The 13,083-nt window shown below is 54.9% G+C and overlaps 1 protein-coding gene across 2 annotated transcripts in view; it reads right to left on the bottom strand.

The window, feature by feature from the left end:
* The window catches only part of PLXNA2 (plexin A2), a 210,468-nt gene extending 197,668 nt beyond the window's left edge, over positions 1-12,800 (bottom strand). Inside the window, exon 1 of one of the 2 annotated variants that reach the window (XM_081824897.1) lies at positions 12,090-12,800. The gene's annotated coding sequence lies outside the window, so the exon portion shown is untranslated. The remainder of the gene's footprint in view (positions 1-12,089) is intronic. The other variant, XM_081824896.1, reaches the window with a different exon arrangement.
* Between the last annotated feature and the right edge of the window lie 283 nt (positions 12,801-13,083).

Below are 13,083 nucleotides of genomic sequence, written 5' to 3'. Positions count from 1 at the left end.
CAGCACGGGGGGGGGGGGGGGAGGGGGGACCTGGGCCAGGAGATGAAAAGAACTCCCTGAGTGAGAATCTGGCCCCGGATGATGAATGGGGTGTGAGAGAAGAGCCTGGAAAAGGGTAAACAGCCAGGAGGGAAGCAGGAGGGAGGGAGGGGTGAAGAGAAAGAATGTGGAGGTCAAAGAGCAGAGAAAATGCTCTCGGAATGATTGATTCAAGATCCAACATGTTGCACAGCCGGATGGGTGCACACGTGCATGCAGATGGGCTCGGCCACAGCCTCCCCTCCCACGGCCCCGCCAAGGTGTGAGCAGGTCTGCTTCTCTCCCAGACCCATTCTGTGCCCTCTGGGAAACCTTTCTTCTGCTGTTGTGTTCTCAGGACCCAGGACACCCTCCCCCCCGCCTGTGTAATAGAAACTGCCATTTGTGCAGTGATATTAGAGCTCACTGAGAATGCCCCATACGCTACGTCATTGCCGTACCCCTCCCACAGCCTGTGAGGGACAGCCTGGTCATACTCGGGATGCCCTTTGGAATGGGGGTGGGGTATCAGGAGCTCAACTCAGAGTTGAGATCTTGCGAACACTCCCTGGGAGAGAGGGAAAGGCCTGGTGGGGAGCTTCTGGCCACCCACAGAAAGCCATTGGGCTCCCACCCAGCCCTGGCTGGTGGGAAGGCGCAGGGCTGGAGACAGCCCCCAGGGCTGGCGTGGCGGGTAGCTGATGGAAAGATTCCAGAAGCAGGACTTTGTAAGGAGAGAGGCTGGGATACCAAAGTCCGCAGGGCCTCCTACCCGCTCTTATCTGTGGGGCAGAGAATTAGCTGCCCCTGCCCCTCTGAAGACCTACCCAGTTCCCCCAGTCCCGGCAGGCAGCCCGAGAGGAGAGACCAGGCAGTGCCTACCTGCCCCGGGACGTCTCTCCCACCCACCTTCTCCCAGCTCTCTACCCTGGCCCTGCTGCTCTTCAATTCCCAGCCCTGGCACATCACTGATTAATTCGGGGCTGTTTAATAACCCTTCCATTTCGATGAAATGAGCTGTCTTGTTTTCTTTATTTTTAACACCGACTTTCGTTTCTTTGCTAAGCATCGTACTGTCATTTAAATTTCTCTGTCTCCAACCAAGCTGATAATAGACTGGAGTGAGCAGCTGCTTCCATCCTGTTTATGACAATGATTAGAAGTTAGAGCTGTGTAAGCAGAGAGCTGACCAAGACTCCGTTCCGCAGGTCTGCCCCTGCTTGTGGACGGAGCGCTCACTTTCATGTGATTATGAGAATTCTGGCTCCGGGGCTTAGCCCAGCCTAGCCTTGCTGGCACCCTGCTCGGAGGGGAGTTGTGGGGGTGGAGGGGTGAGAACCCGCTCTGTTTGCTGTGAAATTAAGGCCAGCAGCTGCGGGTCATTCTCACGAGCCCGGGCCAACACTCCACTTCACTTCCAACAGGGCCTTTTCCCTCCGTTGTATTTACCGAGCAGCAAACAGGGACTCCAGGTTACAAGGCCTGGAAGTGGTTGGGGATCTCAGCCATCACCCATTGTCCCTTTCTGCTCCACAGAGGAATCCCTTCTTGAGACCCGACTGTCATCCTCCAACCTCTGTTTAAATTCCCCAAATGCAGTAGGGCTCATTCCCTCCCTGGAGGTCCCCTTCTGATCAGATGGCTCTGGTTAATCCCTCTCTCTTGTGCCCCCCTACAGTACTTACACTGAACTTGTACAAGCATCATTTCTGTGCATCCCCTGCCTCCTTTGCCACATTGCAAGCCTGTCACGAGCCTGGACAGGGACATGCCTTCCTCCCAGAACACTTGGCACACAGCACATATTCAATAATTGCACGTTCAATCAAATGAAATCATATTGCACCAACTTCAATCTCTGCAAGTAATGTACCTTTCTTCTACCTGGGGGCAGGCTCCTGGCGGAGCGTCCCTGTCTTTTTCTACCTGGGCAAATGTCCCTGCCTCTTCCTGTCCTGAGGCTAAAAATGGCAGCTTCCCAGGGGCCGGGACCCTGCTTTTTCCTCCAGGCCCTGAGGGACTACACAGCTGGTGGAAGGCTCGGCCAAGAAAGCTGCGGGCATGCGGAGGGAGCCAATCAGGTGGCCTGGACCAGGTCCTCTGGATCCCGGTTGCCCTGCTCATTCCCTCTGCATTGGCCCTGGCTGCTTGAGAAAGCTCACAGGTGCATGGTGCACAAACTCTGGAGGGCCTGCCGCTCCCCGGCAGCCTCCCCGGCAGCCCTGTCGGCAGGCAGCTGCTCTGGCCATTGTTGTCTCACCCTCTTCAAGTGGTGAATGCTGAGTCTATAGAGACCGAGACACAAACAGTGCCCACAGTGCCTCTCGGGGAGGGAGGGGCGGCCTGGCCTTGCCAGAGCCATTGACTGTGCAAATAGCAAGGCTTGCAGGGGATGGAGGAAAGCTGGTTGGAGCAATTGAAAAGAGGGGGGCCTTTCTCCACCACACTGTGCAGCTCCACGGAGAGGCAGTCTGGGTGTCCTAGCGCCCGCAGACTGGCAGAGAGGGGGAGACACTGGTTCTCAGGGACTACTGCTTCACCGTGAGGTGCCTGCCTGCTCAAGCCTGAGGGAGGGGGGGGGAGAGAGAGAGAATGGCGCGTGGGTGGCTCAGTCGGTTAAGTGTCTGCCTTTGGCTCAGGTCATGATCCCAGGGTCCTGGGATGGAGCCCTGAATCAGGCTCCCTTCTCAGTGGGGAGCTTGCTTCTCCCTCTCCCTCTGTGTGCTCACTCTCTCTCAATAAATAAATAAAATCTTAAGAGAGACAGAGAGATGAGGGAGGTTGCTGGGCAGAGCTGGGAACTGAGAGACTGGAAGAGAACGTGGCTAAGGGCTCAAGAGTGCTGGGTAGGCTGGGGCAAACACACCTCCTTGCCCACAGAGGGCCGTGAATGGCCACTCGCTGTGTGACTGCTCAGGGCCTTCTACTCACCTGGTTTGGACTCGGGTTTCACATCTATGATATGAGCCAGAGTAAAAGCTGCTATCAAATACTCAGAGACAATTTCCAGGTATTCTACATATAACACCCATTTCTTTTGTAATTCAAGTTGTTTTCTCTAAAGTGATTTACAAAAAAAAAAAAAAAAAAAAATCAAGGCACCTCGTCAGACTCATTTTCCACAGCTGGTTCTTGGACAGTGCTGTCAATGCATAGGATTCTCTCCTTCCAGGGCCTTCCTGTGCTCTGCGCTTCCAAAAGGGGACAAGGCTCCTTGTGCCTCAGCTGGATGGGGGGTGCTGCTTGGGCTAAGAGATGACAGCTGACGCACCTCACCAGCCATCCTCCTGTTCTGTCCAATGATCTAATCCTTAAGGCCCAGGGTCCAGCGTGGGCTCTGGGACCCAGCTCCTGCCAATGCCCTTCATGCTGAGTCTGCCCCATTAATACTCACGCTCTGAGGAGCTCTCACTGTAGGAGAGATGCAAGCCTTATTGCAGGCAGGCAGCCAGAGGCCCATGAGATCTACCCCTTCTCCTGCCATGGGAGGCTGACTCCCAGAAATATGCCAACTTACCAGTTCTATGACAGTATCATTCATCTCAACTCTTAAAGCCAAAGCCACCGAAACCCTAAGGGTAGCACATTCAGAATCCAAAATCCAGCCCCACTGGTTAAGTGTTACCCATGAGCCAGGCATGTGGCCCCAATGCCAGGATCACTACTTCCTTTCCTCTCAGTTTCCAGTCTCCACTGAGACTTTTATCTATTTTTATATATAAGAACCTTTAGCATATAGATTTCTTTTAAATAAAATCTTATTTTCTCAGGAAGTTCCAAACAAATTCAGAGAGGGGGAGAGAGAGGGAGAGAGGAGGAGAAAAATGTCCCTAGCTTGGCTTTATTCCTGCTCCAAATTTTAGGATAGTTTTGCACATTTGCAACAATTGTCATTTTTCCAAATCCCCTAACTATCTCCCTATGCCTGGCTCCAGAAACAAAGGGAAGTGAGGGTGCTTGGGTAGTCATGAAAAGCATTCGTTCCCGCTGTACAGATGGAGAAACTGAGGTACAAGATTAGGGGCAGGAGCTGACTCTCCTAGAGGGTCTTACGGCTCCCTCTTGCCTCCCTCCCGTGATCAGAGAGCAAATGGTGGATAAGCCCCAGTGGGCAGGTGAGGAATCTTTCAGGAAGAGGGAAGAGTGACAAGTGTGAGGGAAGCCCCTTTGTTCCTGTGCATTAGGACCTTACTCTGACACCAGACTCTTCCTGGCCATCTGTCCTGACACCCTTCTCAGGGGGGGTCCAAGCCTCCTACACAACGGTGCCAGGTGTGGCTCCCAGTGACACATGCAATTCACCTCATTCCCCCCAAGTGTCTCAGAGATGGGTCCTCTGGTCCAGAGAGCTGAAGGGCTCCACACCCTGGGGGATCCCTCAGAATGGGCTGGTGGACTTGAAGTGTGTTCATTTGGTGTGGGTTTTCATTCCACAGAATGTCAAAGGACTTGGCAGGAAGGTCTAGGTGGCTGGGGTGAGGGTGGGCAGGCCAGTCCTGTCAGGCGACTGTGAGGTCCTAACCCCACTCTCTCTGGAAATGCACCACCACCAGCACTGGCCAACATGGCGTGTGCGGAGAGCAGGTAGAGCTTGCTGACTCAGAAGAGGGCTCTCATGTCTGGGGACAGGGAAGGAGCCTGGTCTTCCTGTCTGGCTTTGACCAAGGCTCCTGCTGAGTACCCTGAAGTTGAGAAAGTAGGCTCTTCTCCCTCAGGTATCTCTGTTGCTCAGGAGGAAAAAAAAAAAAAAAAAAAAAAGGGAAGCCAGGGGAGCAGTCAAGGGAGGTGGGAGGTCAGAGGCCAACGTAATATTTACCCAGCCCAGCCGAGGCCTTTCACTTTTATGAAGCAGGAAACCACTTCAAAGCAGCAACATCCCCTCTTGCCACTTCTGTCTGCTCTCTGGTCCCCCTGCCTTTACAGGGCAGGCAGGGACTTTTTACCTCCTTTTCCTCTCCTCCTGAACCTTCCCTCTCGCCCTTAACGGGAGGAGCCTCTGCTCAGAGAAGTTCTACAGTTTGTCCAGAGTCGCAGAGCAATGACAAAGCCTGGGCTTCCCTGACCTTCTGAGCCTGTCTTGTCCCTGGATTTCTCGTTTACCCTGAGAGTGAGTGGCCTATGACTTTGGGACATGGGACAGGTGCTGGGTTAGTCCCACAACGAGAGCTGAAAGCAGAAAAGGAGGAGAGGAAGAGGCCCCAGACACTAGAGTCTAGTGGTTCCGTACATTTGGGGGGTTATCATAAACTTCTCTCTTCACACACACACACACACACACACACACGTATATATCATACACACACACAAATATACATATATTTACATATATATGCATAGATCCAAGGCCTCTTGAAGCTCCAAACATGCCCCCCATCCCAATGCAGGGTCTGCCTACCCCAGATCTTATGTGACCATTTTAAGATGCAAGGAGAGTATGGCCATCCACTACTGGATTGGATAAAGTTTTTCCATTGAGTTGAAATCTTCCTCCTTTTAGCCTCTTTCCATTCATCCTCCCTGCCTTCTTTCTGGACAGAAACCTTAAAAAGATACTGGTTCCTTCTCCAAGGTAGGAAACAGGGCAGAGGTGACTGGTGGACTTGGCTTGCCTGCCCAGCCAAGGTGTGGAGGTAAAATCCAAACTTTTTTTTTTTTCCTCTCGTGTCTGATCCATTTAATGAGTTCATTCAGGTAAGAGTGGGTGAGTTAACAGCAGGATTCTGGACACTGAAATGTGAACACCAATGAGTAATAACACTTCCTGATGAACCACATGGGCATTCTGCCGCCAGCTCAAGAGGGCCGGAAAGGGATGCAATTTGCATAGAATGCAATGTGGAAAGCCCTCAGGAGTGTGGGCCATGGAGAGCTTGCTCTCGGATGTTGACTAACAGAAAACAACAACGTGGCTGTCCGTTGAAAATCCCAGAGAATGAGGGGAATCGGATAGTTCTGAGAAGCTGAGGGATGGGACAATGTTAGACAGTCATTCTTGACAGTCAACCAAAATTGTCGGCGTATGAGTCTCTCTCCTGGAAATCTACACCTTCCACGGACCAGAGCCAAAGCTTCCAGGAGCTTCTGTGCCTTCACTTCCCTGGCCCCTCCAGTAGACCGGTTAACTCCATCCTGCCTTATACTAAAGTTTCCTTGGAGGATCCTTGGCTTAGGTAATTCCCCCGTCCCTGCAGCCTACTGTTCCTTGCAGGGATGATCTCTTACTCTTCCATCTTTGTTTTGGAGCTACCGCATTGCTAGCACTGCACAAGGAAGTGATCCACTTCTGTTTGTTTAAACGTAAATGGATCCCAATTTCTGCTTTGGGTGTCTTCCTATTTGGTTCAGTGCAAGGGCAAGATGGGTGGTGTACCAATCCATATACCAAGGGTAAAGTTGGAGGGGTGTCCTGGGGTTCTCCCTCATCCCCTCTTCTGTCCCCTGCAAACCCAAACAAGCAACTAAGGTGGGAAGGGAGGGTGCTTAAAGACAGGAAGAGAAAGCCTGGCGTGAGCTCCCTGACGGTGCAGACAAGCCCTGGAGGCGCCTCCGTCCTCCCTCTCCCTCTCTCTCTCAGCTTCAGAGAGAACTTGTTGTGGGGGGCATGGAGGAAAGAGGTTAATTCATGGGCTGTTCACGCTGAGACCCAGAATCCCTCCCCTCTTCCTTCTCAAAGACAAGTTGAACTTTCCTAGGGCAACTCCACTGCCTTTTATCTCTCACACCGAAAGTAATTTTAGCCAAGGAAAAGCAGGATTAAACTTTCAGAACATGATACATTTATCTTGTTTTTCTTTTTTCTTTTCTCGCTCCTCCCTTCCCTCCCTCCGCTTGACCCCAGGTAAATAGGAGCCAAAGGGAAACGAAGATGAGGCATCAGAGGCTGGTATCAGATCTGAAAAGATGCGACTCTCTGGCCCCCTGCCTGTCCCCAAACTTCAATCTTTTTCCAGACCCCGTTAGACAGTTATTATCTCCTCAGATGAGAAAAGCGTCTGGACTCCATTCCCTGTCCATACTGTCCTCTGCTGAAATGAAAGGGGGGAATTATGATTCAGAGAAAGGCTCCCACAGAGAATATGAAGACAAAGATTAAATCAGCGATACAACGTTGACATGCGTTCAGTTCCTGAAAAGTCTTTCTAAAAAAGTCTCCTCAGGAGCAGTTTTGCCACCACCTGGGAGGATCTCAAAAATCCACATTTAGGGAGCTGGAAGGGAGTGTGGGGGGGCAGGCATGTGAAGTCCTGGGCTTGGGCCAAGAACTTCTGCTGCTGATAAAGAAAGGCAGGAGCCTCTTGGCGGGCAGGCCAGCAGATTGCTAACTCGAGACTGCACCCCCCTCCCCAGGGCGCAACCCCAGACGCATCCTGCCCGGGCAGGCCTCTCCCTAGCTGCGCACCCGGCTGGGGCTCCTCCACTTAATGCGGCAGACGCCTTTCCCAGACGGCGGCCCAGAGGTCCCACTGGCAATAGGACCCTACCAGTTGTAGTCTCTGGGTAGTGACAGCTGGGAGTTTCTAATATATCTATTTTTTTTTTCTTCTCAAAGAAAAAAAAAAAAAGCACAAAAACCACTGTTTAGGGCCAAGCCTGGTTTTCAAGAGCCCCCTCTAGTGGAGATAACCTGCTACTTCAGCATCCCCCTGCAGCCCAGATGGAGCCTCCCCTTGCCTGGGAAGACCGAGCAGAGCTCCCTTCTGCCTAGACTGTTCTTTCCCACTTGTTTTCTGTGTTTGCTCTCAGCTCTTTGTGCCCCGTTCACACTGTCAGTCTCTCTGTCCTTATCTTCCTTCCCCGTCACCCTGCTTCTCTGTGTGTCTGCGACTGTTCCTACATCTGGACTATGGCTTTCCACGTGTGCCTTTGCCTTGCATCTTGTCAGTCTGCATGCTTGGTTCATCGGCTGGCTTTTTTTTTTTTTTTTTTTTTACTTCTGAAGTTCAAGACGCCAGGTCTGATGAACTGGAAATGCTCTGACATGGCCTTGGATCAAATGACCCACTCTCAGAGAGCCCAAACAGGGACCCGCCAGCCAGATCACAGAAGCACCAGGACAACCCAGTGTTCCTGGAGGAGAAGGAAACTTGCACAGAAACTCTCCCCTACTCCATGCCCCAAGCAAACCTGGGCCCTGTGGGTTGATACATATGTTTGGAACATTATTGAACCTGAGCTTGGCACTCCGGCTTTGGGGTCTTGAGTGGAACCAGCCTGCTCCCCTCTATCACTTCTCCCCACCAGCCCCCCTACTTCCTGGTCGCTGAGAGGCATGCTGCCATGAAACAGTAGGCAATGCCTGGGTGAAGGGACAGGGGGTGGGAAGAGGGTGCCCCTGCCAGGGAAGGGGAGGGGGGGTGGGGGCTAGGACTGAGCCTCTGGCTGGAGCAAGGAGGGGAGATGGCGCACATGTTCTGCTGAGCCAGAGGGGGCTGCAGGGAACACCTGCTGGGCTTCTGGGTTTCTGAGACTGATCTTTTCCCCCAAGCGGGAGACCTGGCCAAGGCAGGGCAGGGGGTTAATGGTTAACCAACTGTAGGAGCCGGGAACTTCTGCACTGCTCAGGCCTAAGCTTTCTCTTTCAACTCTCACCCTCCCCTCCTCCTCTTCCTTTACACTCTTGCCCAGTAGGGACCCCGCTCCCCGACAAAGAACTTTCTCGCCTCTATTTCTGCCCTCGAATTCCAGATGGAACAGTGTGGAGCTAGATAAAGAGGTTCCATATGCCCCAGTGCCAGGGAGTGGGGCCCCGGAGAGCCTGAGGGCTAAGCCGAGGAGAAAAGGGGTGTCCCGTTCTTACCAACCGTCCCTCCCAGGGCGCCTTGGGACCAGCCGTTTGACCCCGCGAAGAACTGCCTTTCTCTGTCTCTGCAGGGCTCACCTTTAGAAATGACCAAAAAAGAAGTGGATGCACACCCAGCCTTCATTTACTCTAATCAGGCATGAAATCTTTGTAACTAAGTGAAAAAACTGTTCCATTCATCATTGTTGGAGCTGAGCATATGTGGAGGGGAGAAAGAGATATTATATTCACATATAATGAATTGATAGCAGACTGCCCCTGGGTGAGGGTGGTGGCGATGGGGCTGGGGGTGCAGACGAGCAGGAAAGCAACAGCACCTCCAAGCCTGTTGCCACCAGTTTCTCTGTGGACAGTCCTGAATTATTTGTAGCTAACAGACTGTAACACAATGCTCTGGGCTCTTTACAATCAAGAATGGGGGGTGGGGTGGGGGTAGGGGCTCTGGCTGGGCTTGGAGCTCCTTACCTCTCCATTTGCCACGATGGACAGAAGTATGTGGGGCCCCAGTTTGTGTGTGTGGAGACAGCTGTGTGGCAATGTGGAGAGACAGCTGGGGGGTTGGGGGGGCGGCTGTTGCTGCCGGGGACAGGAACCACCTCTCCCCACAACAAACCTCGTATCTTGGGGCGGCAGCTGCAGGAAAGGAGGCAGGATAGAGACTATAAACCCCCAAACAGTGAGAAATCAGCACCGTAAATATTCCACAGCACCTGAACGGGTGCGTTTCCACTGCTGCCGGCTGGTGCCTTGTATACTTAACTGTGGCCCTCCTTGCCCCTCCTGCACCTGTGCTTTCCGGTATCTTACCCATGAAATAAAGATTAACGGAATCATCAGAAGTATTCACAAATGGGAAAGGTGCCTAGTGGAGAAGTAGCTGTTCTTGGAGGGTTTTCTTGTTCACCTCATTTTAAGCACAGACTTCAGCATACCAGATGGGGAACTTACACATTTACTACACCTGCAGCTTTTGATGGTCAAGCATGTTGGGGAGGGTGAATGCTCCCCAGCTCTTTGGGGACAGGGATAGGTACTTAGGCCAGCTCTGAAAGGGGAGTCACCGACCTTATAACGACATGGTTTCTTTTGGGGGATGGACGTGCAACACCACCATTTGCTCTTCATTTGGACTTGGGTTGAAAGGCCAACCAGCCCCTCTGCCCTGCTCCAGACTGTGGGGTACCCCAATCCTCCTGTTCTGTTAAAGAGAAGGGCCCGGGGGGGGGATTCTCCTGCCAGACTCATGACCCCTGGGCAGAGGAGACCTTCTGGTACTTTACTTTACCCCTTTGGATCCTGCTGATCCTTAGCAGCATCCCCACTGCACATCACTCCAGATGTCATTTCCATTTAACTGCTTTGCAAGCCAATTTGCCCCGTTCTAATGCAATTTGCTGAGGACGGTGAGGGAGCAGAGAGGGCAGCCTGCATTGCTCTCCCTTTATCAGCGGGTCCCCGAAGAGGGAAAGGCTCTTTCAGGTAATGCAGGGAGGGCAAGTTCTGGGATGAGGAAGGGTCGGGCAAAAGGCGGAAATGCCAGGTGGAAGAATGGAAAAGAAAAACCACCTCGCTAGAATATCTTGACAGATCTCTCTCAGTTTCCTAGGTTCCCTACCCTCTCCCCTCACTCCACACTGGCCCCCCATCACCACCCCCTAGGGACAGCTCACAGGTAATTATTTCAAATGGTGCTGTGTGAGGTGAGGGGGAAGTTAATGAATGCTCCTCTCTTGTAGGGAGGTCAGAGGAGAGAGGGCTGCTAGCAACTCCAGGAGCTTTCTGGGGTGATTGCACAAAACTTGTGCATTTCAATTAGGAAGAGCAGAATTCCTCCAGCCAGAGCCATCTCTTCTAGGGCTCTGTCGCTCTGTTGAAGGCCCCAGAATCCAAAGCCTGCCCAGAGGGAAGAATGAAGTTTCAAGGTCTGGGAAAGAAGCCCAGCAAGACAGGAGCCTGCTTCTGTGTTGGGGAGGGGAGGGCTGAACTTGACTCCTCGTCTTAAAACGACCAGCCCAGCCCAGATACCCATCTTAACTGCTCACAAACCTTGTCCACTATGCTTGTGAATAGCAGGAAGGGAATGAATGGATCCCCACATCTGTGTGGGTTCCTCTGAGCTGCTAGAGCCCCAAACCACTGCCACAAGCTACAGCTGGTACCCCCCCCAACTGGTCCGGTCCCTATGTCCCTTTCATAGACACTTCTGGTATGCGACTGTCACCCTAGGATCTTACATTCCTACAGGAGACCTGATCAGATTCCATGGCCCATTTCATGGGGCTGTCATTCCTAGACTCTTAACGGACCTAGCACTCCAAGTCTTTTACCCACCTCACCCCCCATCATCTCTCACTCAGAGCTGAGTTTGAGCAAGCAGCTCCTCCTAGGGCAAGGGTCATGCCGAACAGGTGGACATTTGTCACGGACCTGGAATGGCAGTTTCCGGTGACTCTCTTTGCTCATCCAGACCAAGATTAATATTTACAGAGACTACCTGTGGGATGGATAAAAAGAGCTAGAATGTTCTAAGATCCCTCCATCACTTGTGGGGTGGGGCAAGAAGGAACACATGGAGGGAAATATTTTCGAATGGTTTATAAGGAGCTTTTCGGACCCTGGGCCATCTCCTGCTTCAGCCCCCAACCCTCTCGTGCTGCTCAAACCAGAGGATGGTGCTGATGGGTGCTTGACCACGAGGGAGCACAGAGAGGGTCATGGAGCACTTAGCCCCACTCAGTGCCTTGGACTCGCTCCCTGAGCCTCACAGACCCCGCGCAGATGATGCATTCCCCTTCCATTCCCAAGTCCCCTGATCCAAAGGAACGACCAGCGGCCGCCAGGGACTCAGGCACCAGAGTGAACGCCCCCAAATCCAGCGCTGGCCACAGTGGCCTCGGGCTCCCTTGCTCGTGCCAGCGAGGCCCGCTTTGGGCGCCAGCTATCGGGACGGCCCCGCCGCCTCCGTGCTCCCCAAAGCCGCAGAGTGCCAGCAGGTGCGCGGCAGAGACGCGCCGCGGAGCGCCCTCCCCGCCAGGAGCCGGCGGCCGGCGGGGAAGCCCCGGGCGGGAGGCGGCGGCTCTGAGTCCGCCCGCACCCGCGCGCACGCCGCGTTCCGGCCCGCGAAAGTGGCCGAGCCCGCACGGGGACTCGCGCGCCGCAGCCGAGCCCCCGTGCCCGGGGCCGGGACCCCGACCAGGCGGGCGGGCGCGCGCTCGGGGAGAGGGCGGAGGGCGCCGGCGACTCGGAGCGCCTGGCCCCAGGCGCCGCTTACCCAGCTCGCCGACGTCGGTCTGTCCTTCCGCTCCCGGCCGGTCCGCCTCGGCCGCCGGCTGCCGAGGGCGGCGCGCTGCCCCTCTCGCTGCCCGCAGCTCGCAATCACGGGGACGACCAAATCCACATGGAGTCCAAATTCATTAAAATCCCCGTCCAGCCGCCAGCCACTTATCTGTATTCCTGAAGTGGCCCCTCGGTCTCCGGTCCGCGCGCCCCTCAGTCCCCCGTCGCCCCGCGGCAGCCCCGCCGCGCGCTGTCGCCGGCTCGCGGGGGGGAACCCGGAGGCGCCGAGGGGACGTGTGGGGGTGGCTGGCCGTGTCTCTCCCGGGGAAGCAGCAGAGCCCCGGCTGTCTTAGGCTTTTTCCAGCGCGACTTTCCGGGCTCCTCTGACATCAGCAAGCCCGGCGCTTCCTTCCCTTCTTGCTCCCCGGTTCGGTCACAGTCCCATTTCCTCCAGGAACCTGGCTTTCTAGATCTATTTCGGGGCTGGCTCGGCTCGCTCCGGCGCCCGCGCTCTCCACCGCTCCCCAGCTCGCGGGGTCTCTCTCCGGATCGCTCACCCTCCGGGCTGACAAATTCCCAGCAACTGCGCTCGGCCACCCTCCCGCTCCAGTCTGGCGCGGACGCCGCTGCGCCGGGCAGCTCCGGCTCCCGCGGTGGTGGCGGTGGCGGTGGTGCTGGTGGCGGCGGCGGCGGCTGAGCCCACAGCGCCGGCCTCCCTATATTACCATGCAGCTCATTATCATAGAGGCCGCGCGCGTTAACCCCCTCCCTGCCGGCCGCGCCCGCCGGCCCGGGGCCGCGCCCGCGCCCGCCGCTGGCACCGCCGCGCCCGCCAGCCCCCTGCCCCCGCCCCCGCCCGCCCGGACTGCCTCCTCGGCGAGCTGTCAACAAAGGAGAATCAGGTTTGGCATCGGGAGGCCGCCGGGCTGCCCGCCCTGAGCCCAGCTCAGCCCGGACCTACCGGCCACCTTAAGTGGCCAAGGGGGCAA

The sequence above is a fragment of the Leptonychotes weddellii genome, chromosome 6 (assembly GCF_054177405.1).
Source record: "Leptonychotes weddellii isolate Sample4059 chromosome 6, ASM5417740v2, whole genome shotgun sequence".
In the NCBI taxonomy this organism is placed as follows: domain Eukaryota; kingdom Metazoa; phylum Chordata; class Mammalia; order Carnivora; family Phocidae; genus Leptonychotes; species Leptonychotes weddellii.
This window is presented reverse-complemented; position numbering and strand designations above follow the sequence as displayed.